The 17,023-nt window shown below is 35.6% G+C and overlaps 1 long non-coding RNA gene across 12 annotated transcripts in view; it reads left to right on the top strand.

Moving 5' to 3' along the window:
- LOC112653712 (uncharacterized) overlaps positions 1 to 17,023 on the top strand; it is a 148,564-nt gene that overhangs the window by 48,757 nt on the left and 82,784 nt on the right. For 9 of the 12 annotated variants that reach the window (XR_003132403.3, XR_003132400.3, XR_007409680.1 and 6 more), the window contains exons 2-3: positions 813 to 1,334; positions 5,212 to 5,322. This is a non-coding gene — a long non-coding RNA (uncharacterized LOC112653712). Of the gene's footprint in view, positions 1 to 111; positions 238 to 812; positions 1,335 to 5,211; positions 5,323 to 11,483; positions 11,781 to 17,023 lie in introns of those variants that run through there. The other 3 variants (XR_003132401.3, XR_007409681.1, XR_003132404.3) reach the window with 2 other exon arrangements.

The following is a 17,023-nucleotide window of genomic DNA, read 5'->3' as shown; positions in this document are numbered from 1 at the left end:
GCATGGTTGCTACAAAGTGATGACAATCACTAAATGAGCTCCTATTAGGTGGCCACTGGCACTTGCAGGCCTTCTGCTCGATTTTATTACTCACCTGAGTTTCATCCGTAGGTACATCACATGGAAGCCTGTCACTCAGGAGTTTATAAAGTAATGATCATCTACTTCAGGGATATGGACATTTTCTCTATCTCCATCATTTCCTCTTTTCAGTCACATATGATGTGACATATCAGGGTAATTATAATCATTTTAATTTTTTTAAATGATGAATAATACTGTAGGAAAATTGCCAGCAGCTGCTTCAAAATTAACTTCTTTCCCAAAATATTGCCAACCACCTGCTCCCATCCCAGTCCTCTCCCCACTACTTATAAGTAATCTGGAAAAATATGCACACAAACACTTAAAACCTGCCATAATTTATGAGAAATATAATTTCTTGGAAGAACCATTTAAATTTATGCCTTGTCATTTAATCGATATTTTTGGTGTTGGTAAAATATTCTTTCTAACCTAGTGTCTGATTTTCAACATATAAATTCTAGATGTTTTCCACAACTGATGACATTTTTATACAATGCTCATGCTAATAATATCTCACAACATTTTGTTTAAATACTTAGCTGTATTTTCACTAGTTGTTAACTTTCATGCTTCCATGTTCAAGTTTTGGTTATTCTTTTCCAATAATGTATTTGTTGTTAATAAGTCCACTTTGCATTCTTTCTTAAAGCACAAGTCTCTCATTTTTGCACTCCATCCTCACCCAGCAACTTACTTACTTTTACTTGTTTTGTCCTTTTCTTTAGGAATGGCTAAAAACAGAGGAGACAGAGACCACAGCTGTTTGTAGATGGGACACGCATGTCCGAGATATTACTGATTTTCTGGAGGAAGTCGCCAAATGACTGAGAGATATTTTCAAATTACTTTCTTTTAATACAAAGAAATTTTATTGTTCAGGTTCACTTAACCTACCCTTAAATCTCCTCAACCTTTAGGTATTCGGCTGCAGCTGATAGATATAACAATATATGGTGTAAATTAATTGAGTTTTCATCTAAATCACCAGGCTCAAATTCTTTGAAACATCTACTCGCAGATAAAATCTATGCAAAGTCTGTCAGCTGTCAGCTTTTTACTATTCTTGTATAGTTGGTTAACAACCGTGTTCCGAAGCTGAGTGAAAGCTGAATTTGTCAGGCTTTTGTGAAACAAAGAACTCAAATTCAGAAGCCTTACCATGAGAATAAAGCCACCTACAGGGATGTTTTATACGAGTTTGATCTCAAAGAAATGAGATGGGGTGCTGAGAGAGGTGCCAAAGACAGGTAAGGGCAAAAGTCAGTGATAAGAATACCAACGTCCAGGGGAGCAAATCCCAACGTTACCTTTTATTTTTCTCTAATCAACCAATATGCAGTTTATGACTCAGTGCATGACAGCCCATTTGTGATGCTCTTTAGAGAGGTCTTACTTCATGAGAGGAAAGTAAGCCTGATGTCTTTGAAATGGAGATCTAAAAATGTAATGAGAATGTACTCTTCAGATCATAAATGTATTTTATGTAAGATCCTCTTTCATCACGGAGAGCTTATTGTGTAGACAAAAAAGAGTGCTATGGAGCCCTTATTTTAAAGGACTTCTAAACATAGCTACCCTGCCCCCTCCCCAAACTGTGAAATGAGATGAATTAGCTAGCCAAGGCTCCTTTAGCAGTGGTTATCACATTTATGGAATCATGCCATTATAACAGGCTTTCTAAATCATAACGGGAAGCTGAGCCTTGATTGCAGGGTTGGCAAATGTGGGCCAAGAAAAGTCTCTAGATACACTGATTTAGAAATTGTTAGCAACTGTGATATATATAGATATAGATATAGATATATAGATATAGATATGTAAATCAGGGTATATTAAATATAATACTTAATGTAAAAATATATAATTTATATATATATTTATTTGTATATGTGTATATATAAATAACCTAATAAAAACTGTTTAGCCCATGAGGTTTGCATTCATTTATCCTGAAACTAGGATGATGCCATAATGCTAAAGGTCAACTAAGTCAGACCTTAACCACTAATTATGATTTCATCAACAACATCTAGCTGTTATCCATGATAAGAAGTAAAAGAATCTACCTCTATAGAGGTTTCATGTAAATACTGTGGTGCCCAGCAAACTATACTTTCTGATATTAAATGAGATATTTGACAAATAATAGTCTTATGAAAAAACACGTCCTCTTAATGTATAAAAAACGGAATCTTAAATGTGGAAATGACCAAAATTCCATCTTTTGCATAGAGGATCTAAAGATGGCTACTTCATGAGAAACCACATAATTACTTCCACCTACTTTAAAACATTTGTTTTAGTTTCTCTTATTTCCCAAAGCATGCTTTTATTATTTTTGTCCTGTTGCTGATTTTACTATTTCACACTAAGTCAAATCTTACTCAAAAGCCAACCAAATCTTGGATAAAATTCAAGATTACAGTCAAGGCAAATATTCCTGTATAAACATAGAAGTCAGACTCATAGAAACACAGAAAGACACACGAAGACACACTACTGCACACACTTCCCTTGTTAATATACATACAGATTTAGGCATAGACAGTGATTTCTCTTACTAGAACATGGAAAATCAATAGCGTAACAAAGAGACCTTTGAAAACATCTGACCCCATAATTTACCTGGTTCATTTCTGCAATTCCAGAAAAGTAAGCAATTATAAAATCCAAAACAGGTTGTTACTTTGTCTTTTCCAGAAGATCTTCTTAAGTTCCTTAAACCCTTTTCTTTTCTTATTTCATCATTCATAGATAGTAAATTTGTGTTTGGTTACATATAATTTGGAACAAATTCTAAAATTACATAGATTATGGGTATGCGTGATGTCCTGATACGGACATCATGATATGGGTTTGCAAGTATTATAAGGGTTTGCAATTTTTATAAGCAATGATATATCCCTTACCTATCCGTGGAAGGGATGTAAGTTAGCTTTGGCATACAGAATAAAAAGACGGAAAGGGAAAACATTTTTAAAAGATGATACTTATTTTTAAGAGTTAATTGCTACAGTTCTCCACTACTGAAGGTTATCTCTTTCCTTAACCTCACTAAAGTCATTATCACGTTATTCTTATGCCACTACTGTTTACACAGAAGTGTAACACTTCTCTGCAAGCTTTGTGAAAATAGGATCATTGTCCAATCAATTTCTGTATCCTTCACAGATGTCCATGCCTACTCTCTACCCTCTATATTACAGACTTTCCATAATTATTCAATATAGTTTTAAGCTCTACAGAAGACAGGCAGGTAAGAAAACAAAAGCTCTACAGATGACAGGCAGGCAGGTAAGAAAATTACAAGATGGGCTTAGGTTGTTCTCATTAAAAACAACAAAAATAATAGCATGAAAGTTAATGTGTAAAACAAATACTTTCCTCACACTGAGTTCTAGAAGAACTGTACCAAATGGGTACTCACATAAGGGGGAATGGGACTTAATGAATGATATACTTAATTATAATTTCCCAAGACAAAATACACTTCTCAGGTAGATACTTCTTACAAAAAAAAATATAAAAGTCAAGAACAACTAAAAACTCAGGGATACCATTTTGGCGAGTTAACACTTGACAAGGACAGAACGATGAGAATGTAGAAAGCCTGCCTGTTTTAAATGTCAGTCTTGGAAAACTTGTGACAAGTGTTCAAAGCCAATGTATAGATCAATTCTCTGCAGGATTCATACTGAATGTGAATTGGTTCACAATATTCTATTTCGTTGCTATATAAACAGGTTCCAGATATTGGATTCGTTAATTTTTCTTGCATTTAGATTTTCAATGAACATCTGCCAACCACAGCAGGCTGAGAAATATGAGCTCATGATGAAAATAAATTGCAAATTCCAAGAGCTATGAGGAGCTCCAGAAGCATGTACTCTTAGACATGAGAGTAAAGGATTTCAATGAGCAAATAATACATAAATTTAGCGGCTAATGTGCATAAGATGAGAACCCCAACCATCTACCAACACTCTTTTCTTGAAGGGAGTAAATTTAGTATTTTGGAGTCAAAGGCTCTTTAGAGGACTTAATAAAATTATGTGCCACTAACTTAGGAAAACACACAAACACACAAAATATTTCATACCTTTGGATACCTTACGCTTTTCTTGGCTTCCTCCACTCTAGCCATCATAGCCTCTTTGTTGTTTTCTCAACTAGAACCACTCCGGGACTTTGCAGTGACAATGCCATCGCCGGTAATGATCCTCCTGGAGTTATCTTTTCTGGCTTGCTTTCGCTTCTTTCAAGTCCCTGCTCAAATGCCCCTTCTCATCTGGATGACCTCAAAAGATCTATGTAAAAATTTATTATCTTCACCATCCCCTACTCTCCAGACACCCCCTTATTTTGTTCTATAATTGTAGCACTGTGTAAATGTTATACATTGTAATTGTTATTTTTACTCTTTATTTTATATTTCCTAATTGAAAATCAGATCCACAAGGTTAGGAATTTTTATATAGTTTTCTGTTCAGTCTTATATCCATGATACTTAGTAGATAACCCTAAATATGTATGGAATGAATGAATACTATTCAAGCAGGTAGTAAAGTATGGTGCTAAAGAATAACTTTTTTTTTTTAAACAAATGGATATGGATGAGTCTTGGTATTTGTAGCCCTTTAGTGAGTCTACGGACAAGCAGCTTTAGATCTTTTAGCTTCTGTTTGTGTTAACTTACAGAAGGATGTTAAGAAAGCCTACAGTTATTTAGGGTTCAGAAACAGAATGCTGTCTCTTTCCACATATCCCCTCCTCTTTCTTCCAACTTGTGTAGAGAACTGATCTTCCTCAGACAAATCATGAATTTTTCTGCAGTATAATGTGACAAGCACAAAAAGGCAGAGTCATTAACACTTGAAGAGAAAGAAAATTACTTAGATAAAGAGATTAAGCCAATCTAAATTACTAAATTCTGAGGACAAAAAAGGATGAAAGTAAATAGAATAAGTAGAGAGTAGTTCCGGGGGAGAGAAATTAAGATGTTATCGGTGAGTAAAAAGTTTCAGAGAAGTTCAAATTGTGAAAATTAAGGTACTGAGAAATGTTGCCAGAGGTTATGAACTGCATTTTTTTTTTTTTTTTTTTTTTTTTTTTTTTTTTTTTTAGCGTCTTCGGAGTAAGGATTGGAATGACTCTCTTTTTCCTTGTAGCTGATGAAACTGAGTGGTTTGAATGGTTTCCAGGTAACAACAGACAGATGCTGACTCCAGAATGAATGTGAGTTACACATATAAAAAGCCTAGTACATTGCATGGTCTACTATTACTATTCAATAAATTCTGGGTATTAATAGGGTAAAAAATACTCATCATATTCCATTGCAATGAGAGCACTGATTTATTCATTTAACATTTATTAAATGCCTATTAGCTTCTGGAAACTATGCTTGCCATTAAGGATATATTACAGAAAAAGACAGCCCGGGGTCCTGGATTTATAGATTTTACTTTTGATGGATTTAACTGAAGATTAATTAATATCAGGGCAGACATAAGGATAGGCTTCTGCCAAATTTTATGAGTGTACTGTAGGTATAGGCATGTTTTTCCCCTGGGAGTTAGACCCTAAATCTTTAAACAGATTCTCAGAGTAATTTGTTACCTTATTGCCTAAAAAATTCCTTCCCTGAGTGAGAGAGGTTGGAGTCAAAAATAAATTACAGCTAACTGAGGGATACTTTCATCACTGAGTGTGAAATACTTATTTTAGGTTATTAAAAGAGCAAAACCAACCAAACGCACAAAAGCAAACTATTAAATTTTCATCAAGTAGGAGTTGATATTTAAATTCGTCTTCTATTCATCAGGGATCTTGCCCCTTATAGACCAAGACTGGGGAGAGGAGGAGATCCAGAACCAGAACCAGAAGGCAGAACAAGGGAAAATTCACTGAAAGGAGCGGGGAGGGGTAGGGACTTAACAAGAAGTGTTACTCTGGTGTATCACCAAGAGCACTGGAGCTCCTAATTCAAAACGCAGTACTATAGAGATTCAGGAGAAACTTGTTCAAGACTGAGCTTCCCTGAATAATTGTAGTGTTAATTCAGGCCATCTGCACTTGCAGTCCTCAAGCAAGGGATTCTCTGGTTAGACAAGAAATTCTTTTACCCCCATTTTACTCCAGATGATATGTAAAGGTGCAATCAGTCTCTGCACACTGCCCAACAGAGGGTACGTTTGAATGAAGCAGCCCTTTTTTAACACTGGTGCAGTAGAAACTCCCCGAAGTTGATATTGCAACTTACTTCCTAAGAGACATTTATGGAAAAAAGAGACATATTGAGCAAGAAGACCTACCTACTTGCTTGTGTCCTGCAAGAAGATAATCAGAATATAATCTGTAATTATACATTAATAAGTAAATTAAAAAAAAAAAAGTCTCCTGAACCTTGTCCCCATCATATGGCCACTTAAAATTCCCTCTTAAATTCTCAAGGGCTCAGCAAGATAGGTAGAAAAGTTATTTGGTGTACACAAGATAACACAAGAAATACTTTAATAAATTCCTGAAAAAAAATCATTAGGTAAAAGTCCTTTTGATCAGCATCCCCTAGCCTGATTCACTTCCTTACTCCTCAGAGGAAAGTATTTTTCTGAACTTGCTCTGTAATTTTTCTGTCCTTTTTGTTATATACATTTGGTTCATTTAGTACCCAAATCAGAAATATTGTATTTTATGAGAGAATTTCATTATTATTGTTGTAAAATAAATTGTAAAAATACTGTTCTGAGACCATCTATTTATTTAAAGTAACATCTTGGGGATTTTTTGTAAAATCCTGTAAAAATACTGTTCTGAGACCATCTATTTATTTAAAGTAACATCTTGGGGATTTTTTTACAGACCTACTTCTTTATCTGAGTAGCTTGGCCTTACTATATATGTATATATGTGTGTATATGTATGTGTATATATATAGTGTATATGTGTATATTTAGATTGGTTTGATTTCTATTTGTTTGTGTTGGATCTGATTAACAGTATCATTTAGGGCTCTTGTGGCCTGTTGGAGGTCATTCTCTTGGTCTTTTCAGAAAACACAGAAATGACTTTGTACTGTCATGACTAGGGCATTTGGACTAACTGAAACTACCATTGGCTTTTTTTCTGTAGATCAAATCCTCAGCTAAGCCAAGAATGAGGATTCACGAGATCAGATATTAAAAAGAAAATGTCAAAGTAGTAGGGAAAAAGAGGGCATGTGCCACACAGTTACTTCAATGACAGACTAATTTGTGTGTGTGAGTTGGGGGCCTTTCTTGAAACTCCTAGTAACTCAGAATGTGCTAACAGAAGTTAATTTGTGTCAGTAAAGCTGGTGGGGGCTTGTTCCACTACAGAATTAGGATGAAAAGAACATATAAAAATTTGAAGGAAAAAGGTGACCAATGGCTGGCAAAGCCTAAGACACATGCAACTACTTTATTTTAGGAAAATTGGTAGATATTCAGAAGATGGTTTTGGACTAAAAACACAAACCAAGAAAGGTTAAAATTCCCAACAACTACTTATGCTTTAAACTCTTTTTTCACATGCAAAATGAAGGGTTTGATGAAAATTATAGTATCCTTCTAATTCCATGCTTTCTACATAAATTTCATCAGATTCTTATTTTCTTTAAAATAGCAATAATAAAACCTCAGATTTAAATTTGATATTCAATAATTTTATGACCTTTCAGGAAAACAAGCAGTTAGGAAAATCAGACGAGAATCGCAGAGGTTCATTACAGGTTATCTGGCAATGACCTAACTGGGCCTGGGAACTTGTCATCCCCCCTTTCGGGAGAAGGGATTTGCCCACATTCAGTCTGTTCCCAGGAGCTAAAGACCTCTAATGTCTGTAAGTGTCAGGCAGATAGCATTTCCTTGCAGTCTCCTCAAAACTGGCAACGAGGCTAACCTTGATTAAAGCCCAAAATACTTATTCTCTGAAGACAAACCTGATTTTACTCTTACCCTCAAAATAAAGTAATAATAAAGGAGAGTTACACTGGTAGGACATAGCCTCAAATAAAGTCCCATGTAGTAAGTTGTTTCTCTCTGCAGTCAATGACCACTGCCCCTCTACAATTTGCCACCAGTTGACCCTGATGTCTCTCACTTCTACCAAATAACCTGTACTACTATTCACAGCAATATATTAAAGCTGCTCTCAGAAATTATTACTGAAACTAGCCTCCTGTTTACTTTCTACTTTTACACTGCATTAATCACTTTTCACTTTCTTACAAATTTCTAGATTATAATTTACACAGGAATATCAAAACATCTGTATAATGCTTTTTTGATAGTTAGTTTTTCATTCATATTCAATATTCATCAGGCTATTGATAATTTAATCCAGTAAGTCACCAAAAGGAACTTGAGACTTGCTTAAAATATACAAATATATTTTATATATATATATAATATATATAATGTTGCTTCAAATATATACATTATATATAAATATATAATATAATAAATATAATTTATATAAATTAAATAAAATATTATAATATATAAATAATAAAATGTTGCTTAAAATATATATGTTATGTATGTGTATGTTATGTATGTGGTAAATGACGTAGTGGGTTATTTGGGAAGGGGAGAGCTGTGGTATGAATGAAAAGCTTTAAGGAAAAGTCTAAATTATTCATATAGTTAAAACCTTACGATAGTTCTTCCAGCTTTTTGATGATCACTATATTCTATAAAAGCATTGTCTTCTCGAAAATGAACAGCCTTTGAGCCCATCTACAAATTGCATATGTTGAAGCCAACACCAATGCAAGAACAGACTACCCTGTCTGTCTCCACTGTCCTGCTTTTACTTAAATAGTCATTCAGGTGGAAAAATGCCAGCCTTCCTGCCCTGGGGCTTGTTGAGTTCACTCACAGATGTCTGGCTCAGATTACAAGTGCATTCAATGGCACTGATGCCAGGCCGAGCCTGGGAATTTCCTTGACCTTATCGTGCAGTATAAAAGTTTGAATGATCTCATGAAACAGGTCTAGGATAGCTTTGGCTAATTTTAAAGTAGATCTTACCTTTCCTAAAAGGAATCTTCCTTTAAAAAAAAATCTATTAATCTCTGCAGCATATTGTGGTAGGGAAAAAGTACTAAAAGGTGGTGGAAGAATGACTTGTAATGGCAATCAGCAGAAGACTATTAATCTGACATTGATGGGGAATGATCTGTACACATATGTTAATTTTGCAGATAATTGAAGCTTAACTTTTCAGGCACTGAAAGTAACCGTTTTAATAGAAATATTTCTAAAACATATTACACACATCTCTGCTTTCTAAAGCAGAGTGAATTTAATATAATTTTACCCTTCCATTAAAGCTCAAAATGTCTACCTACATGAATGCCAATCTGTTCTGTAATAGGATACCGGGTGAAACCAGTGTGTCTCGGGGAGCTACACAACAGGTCACACTCAAGCGTTTTTCAGTTTTTCTGTATGCCCATCCTATCAACTATGACTTTTACTATTATCCAGGTGCCTGACTAGCAATCTGCAAGCTTGAGTCTAATTTACTTTTTCCATTTTTGCTGAATCTTGGGAAATTAGCTAACTAGCCTTATGAGAAAAGATCAGGAGGTATGAAGCTATTTAACAAAAGTACGACATTTCTTTAAAGGAATATCATGGACTACATATCCCTTCATAGATTCACACAATGCATATATTTTGGATTCTTCCCACCTTCTAGATGTGAGAGCTACAAAGAGGAAAATGACATATGTCCTCAAGAATGGGGAACCTGTGCAAATAAAATTATAGGATAGGAAATATAAACTTTCAATACTGAGGTTATATTATGGGTCAACAACTTCAGATGAAATCACAAAAACCGGGATCCCTGGGTGGCACAACTGTTTAGCGCCTGCCTTTGGCCCAGGGTGCGATCCTGGAGACCCAGGATCGAATCCCACATCGGGCTCTCGGTGGGTGGAGCCTGCTTCTCCCTCTGCCTATGTCTCTGCCCCTCTCTCTCTCTCTCTCTCTGTGACTATCATAAATAAATAAAAATTAAAAAAAAAGAAAGAAATCACAAAAACCTTTAAATAAACATAAAGCAAGTAGTATTTTTCTATTTAACAGATGGAGGGGATAAAACGAGTTAAATAACTTGCCAGTGTCAGAAGTGGCAGAGCCAAGCTTTGAAAAGTTGTGTCTCTGAACTTAAAACCTATGAACTTTCCCTTATCCCTAAGTGCCATTTCTCTTCCTTTTTCTCCCCACTTCCCTTCCAGTAACGCACAAAAGGTTGTGAAAAATGGTGCCAAAGTGATGAGGTAATTTGCTCAAAGCAGCAAGGCTTCTGAGAGTCTATCTTTACTTCTTTCCCTTATAGTACTATGCTGATTCGCCCTCATGTATAAATCTAAGCTTAATGACTTTTTCTTCCACGTCTGGGGTTGTTCATGGCCAAATCCTATAGAATTAAGACAGCCAGACAACTGAAATCTGGATAAGTGAGATGGCGTTGACTTCTGCAGGGCAATCTTCTGCCCAACTGGTTGATTGTTTACGAACTTTAGGAAGGCAGAAAAAGAACAAGCACACAATGGCAATGGGGTATACAGAAGGAAAGCATGGGATCAATAAATGCGCATGCAATCAGGCTTGGAAAGGACCTGGATGGAGCCATATGGATGTTGAGGAGTTAGCTCTAAGCAGCATGTTCTGTGGGGCTTCCTGTGGTGAGCTACTCAGCCCAGGGAATAAAAGGCAAGGCAGTTTAGGGAGAGCAGAACCCTAATGTCAGGGGCAACTATTTATATTTTTTTAAAAAAAAGACGCTAAATCTTGGGACTACAGAAAAAATCAGCAACTGAGATATTTTTGGCTATGAAACACGCTTTGTGTGCACTCTGTGTTATTCTCTGGACTTAGTTTGCTTACTTTTTTTATAGTAAACATTGTTTTTCTTGTTAAAACATTAGTAATAATATTCAAAAACCTGATTTTATAACATTTGTACATGAAACACATCCAAATCTGGGTTTTTCCTAAACCAATTCAAAACATGCTCTAGAATAATTTATGCTTCAAAAAGCAAGGCAAATTACCTAGCATATAAATCATTAAGATTTACATAATGGTTTTGCCTTTGAGATTGGAACAAGGAATATATGCAATAGTGAGCTCAATATTTGGAGGATCAAGAGTCTTCTAAAATTTTCCTAAGCTCTCTTCACGTTTAATAGAATGGGTGAAAGAAAAGTTTCTCTTGAGCGGACACTCAGACCAAATAGATATGATCCCAGGATAAGAGCCAACAAGTGAGAGAACAATGAGATAGTCAGGGAACGCTAAGAGGTTGCTAAGATTTGCCTTAAGTCACTTTACCTTCAGGGACTCTTCATTTCTTGTCAGGTTAAGAGGAGACACCTCATATCACCGTCATCCTACCTAAACACAGGCTGTGATCGCCAAGGTTGTTAGGAGATACTGTGAAATCATAGAAAACAACATCAAGATTTGATAATCACCTATTGTTCTGTTCACACTTACTTGAAAGGAAACAAAGTTCTTTAGAGCAGAGCCAATGAACATTGCTCGCCAAAACAATAGAAATGAGATATTAATCAAACATATTCTCATGCCTCTAGTGAAAGAATGATATGAATAATAAAGTGATTAATAGGAGACAACAAACCTTTCAGTCCCTGTCAGCATTTGTATGCAGCATGCTTGGATAACTTAATGAATTAATATATCCTCCATGAAAGCCTGGAAGCCAGAATTATCTTCAGCGGGGTCACACCTTATTTTCAAGAGTTTCCAAGCTCTGTGTTAATTCCCTGCATTGATATGCGAACCAGAATTGTTGATTTAATATTCATTGCAGAACCGAGGTCTGAACATTAAAACATATCACAACCTAGTGGACTTTTAGTGAAGCGCTAGACAGACAATGTCACTTTTGATTGAGTTCTTCTTCTATCAGAGCCAATTTAGCACATGCCACCTCACTTAAACAACAACAACAGAATCCTTGTCACCCTGACTGTAATGAAATCTTGGAAGAAAAGCTGTACAAAGAAAACAGAAGATAATACAAAACAAGTTTATCAGAGAAACGTCAAGGAGGCAACCATGATTGTGAAAGGACATTCTTCTTCTACATAATCTTTGAGCCACGCAGAACTTACTGCCAAAAAAGATAACTTAATAATAATGAATCAGGTTGCTTCTTGCACGAGATATGCCTGTATTAAAATAGTGTCTGGCAGCCAAGTCCCGAAAACATGGCAGCACATTAAAACTGGCCATAAAAACGGTAAATGGTCTTAGAGAGACATTTAAGGAGACAAGCAACAGCATCTAAATTGCCATATGTTAAAACAAGTATTTGAGTGGGCCAGGCACGGGAGTCTAATTGTCTCCTGTGAAGGCAACCAGCTCTGAATGGGGCCTATGGGAAGGAACTAGATATAAAGGAAGGCAGGGATTTCATAATCCAGATTCTCTGTGCTTCCTCAGCAGTTTCTATTTTAGAACTTTTCATTGCTACCTTCATACTTTCTGTTAAGCTTCTGTAACTCTGGTTAAGAAACAGACAGAAGAGTAGGTCTGAGTTCTGGTTTAATCCTTTTGTACTGTTCCCTGATCCTTCATAAGAATACATTTTCCCTCCATTCACACAGATTACAGGCCATGATTGAACAAAGACATAGAAGGATGCCCTCTGTAGCTGAAGTCTAGGAAAAGAAAAAGAAAAAAAAAAAAAAAAAAAAAAAAAAAAGAGAAAAACTGTCCTGCACAGATTCCCCATGCTGACTCTCTCTGAGATGTTTGATAGCTTCCAACTGCTTTGGAAGTTGAAGATAAGTCTTGGCCTGCTCATGAGAAGCTCTGCCAATTTTGCAGAGACATCTTTTGGTGGGAAATATTGGGAACTTGGAGAGTACTCCTATTTCTTTATATATATATTACTGGAGTTCGATATGCCAACATATAGTGTAACACCAAGTGCTCATCACGCCAAGCGGCCCCCCAGTGCCCGTCACCCAGTCACCCCATTCCCCCATCCACCTCCCCTTCCACTACCCCTTGTTCGTTTCCCAGATGCCCTCTTTGAACTAACAGAAAGCTCTACATGCCTCCTTCCCCTCAAAACAGTATTTCTTAGATCTCTCTGAAAAACAGTTCATTCCTCCCCTCATGTAACCCCTTCAGTCAGGCTGCGGGCCCATGTCCCTGATGACAATCCACCATTTCCTACTAAACAAACAAAACTTCCCCTATGGAATTCCTAGGACTTTATAGCACTGTCTGAAACCCTACTTGTGACTATGAACTTTAGACAATATATTCATATTTATTAACATCCGGTTTACAATTCTCCTTCCGTCTAAATCCAGCTTTTGAGATAATGTCTCCACTGTTGTGGGAGCCTGATTTTACAGTAATGGTCCACCCTCCAGTCTACTCTAGCCATCTTCTTTTGTGATTGCCACCCGGACCTTCCCTAGTCCAAGAGACATGAAAGCTATAGTTTTCTAGTGCAGGAATAGAGAACTCAAAGTGTAGAAGAGAGCATAAAAGAAAGGACCAGTACATTAAAATTGGTGGGATAATACAGAATTTGAAAGAAGTGACACTGACTAATCAGGTACTTGTTAAGTAGAAGACAGTCAGGTAAGAACAGGGTACAAAAAAGTGAGGAATCAGGGACTGGAGGTACTAAAGAAATGGAGAACAGAGGTAGAAAGAGTAAATGTGTGGGAGTAATAGACAAAACAAGTAATTGTGGTCAAGGATTCATAGGTAAAGGCAAAATTAAGAATACCAGGAAATAATTTTTAATTCAAATCTCTTCAATTCAATTGCATCTATTTGTCTCTGTATTTGATATGCTGAGAAAAGATGTTCTTTTTGTGATATTGATCCTACACTACAACTTTTCCAGAAATATTACGGGCTAAGTATTCAAGCTTTACTTTTTAACATTTCTTTAATTTATTCTTTTCTGGGGTGATCTTTACCCTCAAGCTACCAACTAACTCAAGTTTTCTTATCATAATTATCAAATTTTAAAATATAGTTTCTTTCTTCCTTCTTCTACACAAACTCAACAAAAGAGTATGCGTGATCTTCACCTCGCATTTCTTCTACCCCAACAACCACTAAAAATTTTCTTCCTCAACTTCTTCACCTTATCTGAGCATGTCTTGTCAGCATCCTTTGCTGGTTGACATCACAACTTGAGCAATACCATCATATGAAGTAGAATTTACCATAAAGAGCTTCAGGGAATTTTTTTTCTCTTCACTGCCTCTCCTACTAGACTGTGCATACTTTGAAGTAATGTCGTATTTATTCTTTTATCTCTTTGTAAAATGCCCCAGTTGCCTTAAAGCTTATCAAAAAGGTTGCCTGATGAATATTTCATTAAATTCCAATTAATTTTAACCCTATTATTTACATATATTTCCAGACATTTTACTCAAATACTAATGAAACTGCATGACCCTATTTATGCAACAGAAAACAGCCATGCACATTCTAGAGGAAAGTTGCTTTTTCTTTTTTCCAGAGCTTATATCAATAACCCATGTGAACAATTTCTTGCTATTTTTAAGTTTTAGAAAATGTAGAAAATGCACAAGTCATACATATAAAAGCCAGTAATTATCCTGTCCAAAGGTAACCACTAACCTGACTTTAAACATAATACATTAGTTTTGGTTGCTCAAAAAAATTAGGGAGATCATATGGATACATATTAAACTTTACATCCTAGTAATAGAAAACAAATCCTCTTTGTCAATACACCAAAACATTCAGAATTTAAAACATTTAATATTGATCCTTTATTAGAACTGACAGAAAAATAAATAATTCTATAAAGAAATTTCACAAAAAAACACCGAATCAATGTGCAACAAAAATAGAAATTATTTACACACAAAAATAAAGGTTTATCTACTTAGAACTTTATAAATATGCATCTACTATTTAAACATATACATTTATATGTAAGTGTATATGTGTTTTTTAAGTTCTATAATGATAGGAACAATTTCTTTCTGATATAAATAAAGGAAAATTTGGGGATCCCTGGGTGGCGCAGCGGTTTGGCGCCTGCCTTTGGCCCAGGGCGCGATCCTGGAGACCCGGGATCGAATCCCACGTCGGGCTCCCGGTGCATGGAGCCTGCTTCTCCCTCTGCCTGTGTCTCTGCCTCTCTCTCTCTCACTGTGTGCCTATCATAAATAAATAAAAAAATCAAAGAAAAAAATAAATAAATAAATAAATAAATAAATAAATAAATAAATAAATAAATAAAGGAAAATTTATTCTACCGATGACATTAAACTATCATCAATGGAGAAAGAGTAGGTGGTGTGAAAAGTTGACGAAGAACAAGATATATGTATTGTCTAAAAGTATCTTTCCACAAATCACTTACCATTTATAAGAGAATGTATGACGACTATATGTGGAGAATCTAGTGGATAGCTAACAAAGTGATCACAGACATTATTAGTTGCATCAAACGAATTTCTGGAAACCCCCCAAAATGACTAAAAGTAGATATTTTATATTTTTTCCTTATAGATCATATACTAATTTTTATATCTCTAGATTTCATGGATCTAAACTGTATATATTTTTCACTAAATCCAATGTGTGCAACAGCAAGTGCAAAGAAAAGCACTAACTGTACTGAAGACATAATGATTGGAATTCCTTAGGAAATAACTTGATTTAGAGTTGAAGAACATGCAGTTTAACAAATAATACTTTGATCGGGGTGCCTGGGGGCTCAGTCAGTTGAGCATCCAATTCTTGTTTTCAGCTCAGGAGATCACACCCACATCCAGCCAACTCTGCACTCAGCTCAGAATCTGCTTGAGATTCTCTCCCTCCCTCTCCCCCTGCCCCTCCCCCCACCCATGCGTGTGCATGTATGCTCACTCACTCTCTCGCTCCCTCTAAAATAAATAGAATCTTTAAAGAAACAAATAATATTTTTGAACTGTACAGGAAAGATAGTGAAACATTTGTTGTACATCATGAATCAATAGATTTTTTTTTAAATACAACGAAATGCATTTTCACTTTTTTGGTCTTTGGTACCTTCATTTTTTAAATTGAAATTTGTATTGAGATAATTTTAGATTCATATACAATTGCAAGAAATAGAGAACCCACATACACTTCTTGCAGTTTCCACAAACACTAATATTTTATAAAACTAAAGTTTAGTATTAAAACCAGGATATCTACATTGATTTAGTCTTCCAATATGAGTCAGATTTCTCTAGTTTTACTTGTACTCATTTGTGTATGGTATTTATCTATAAACTAAAGTTATATAGGCAAAATGTTGAACAGCTCCAATATAACAAAGACTCCTCCTTTTACTCTTCTTTAATCACTCTTCCCCCATGCCCCTCCTGTCTGTTCCCATACTGGCAACCACTAAACTGTCCTCCACTTCTAAAAGCTTTTCATTTCAAAAATGTTAGATAAGCTGAATCATGCATTATATATTCCTTTTGAGACTGGTATTTCTCATTCAACAGAATGCCACTGAGATTCATCCGAGTTGTTAACATATCTAGTTTGTTCCTTTTTATTGCTGAATTTTACTACACGGGGTATGGGCACACAGCTTGTTTAGCCATTCACCTATTGAACATCTGGGAACATTATAGCTTCTTGGCTATGACAAAAAAAAGTTGCAACAAACATTTATGCATCAGTCTTTGTGTGAACACAAATTTTATTTCTCTCAAATAAATACCCAAGAGTACAGTTATTGTGTTGTATGGTAATTGTGGCTTTGGTTTTATAATAAAGTAACAAACTGTTTTACTGATTGGCTGCACCATTTATGTTCCCACGAGCAATTTTTGAGTGATCCAATTTCTCCCTCTTCTCACCCATTTGTTACCATCATT

Source organism: Canis lupus, chromosome 3 (assembly GCF_003254725.2).
Source record: "Canis lupus dingo isolate Sandy chromosome 3, ASM325472v2, whole genome shotgun sequence".
In the NCBI taxonomy this organism is placed as follows: domain Eukaryota; kingdom Metazoa; phylum Chordata; class Mammalia; order Carnivora; family Canidae; genus Canis; species Canis lupus.
The sequence above is the reverse complement of the archived record's forward strand: the minus strand, read 5'-3'. Positions and strand labels throughout refer to the sequence as shown.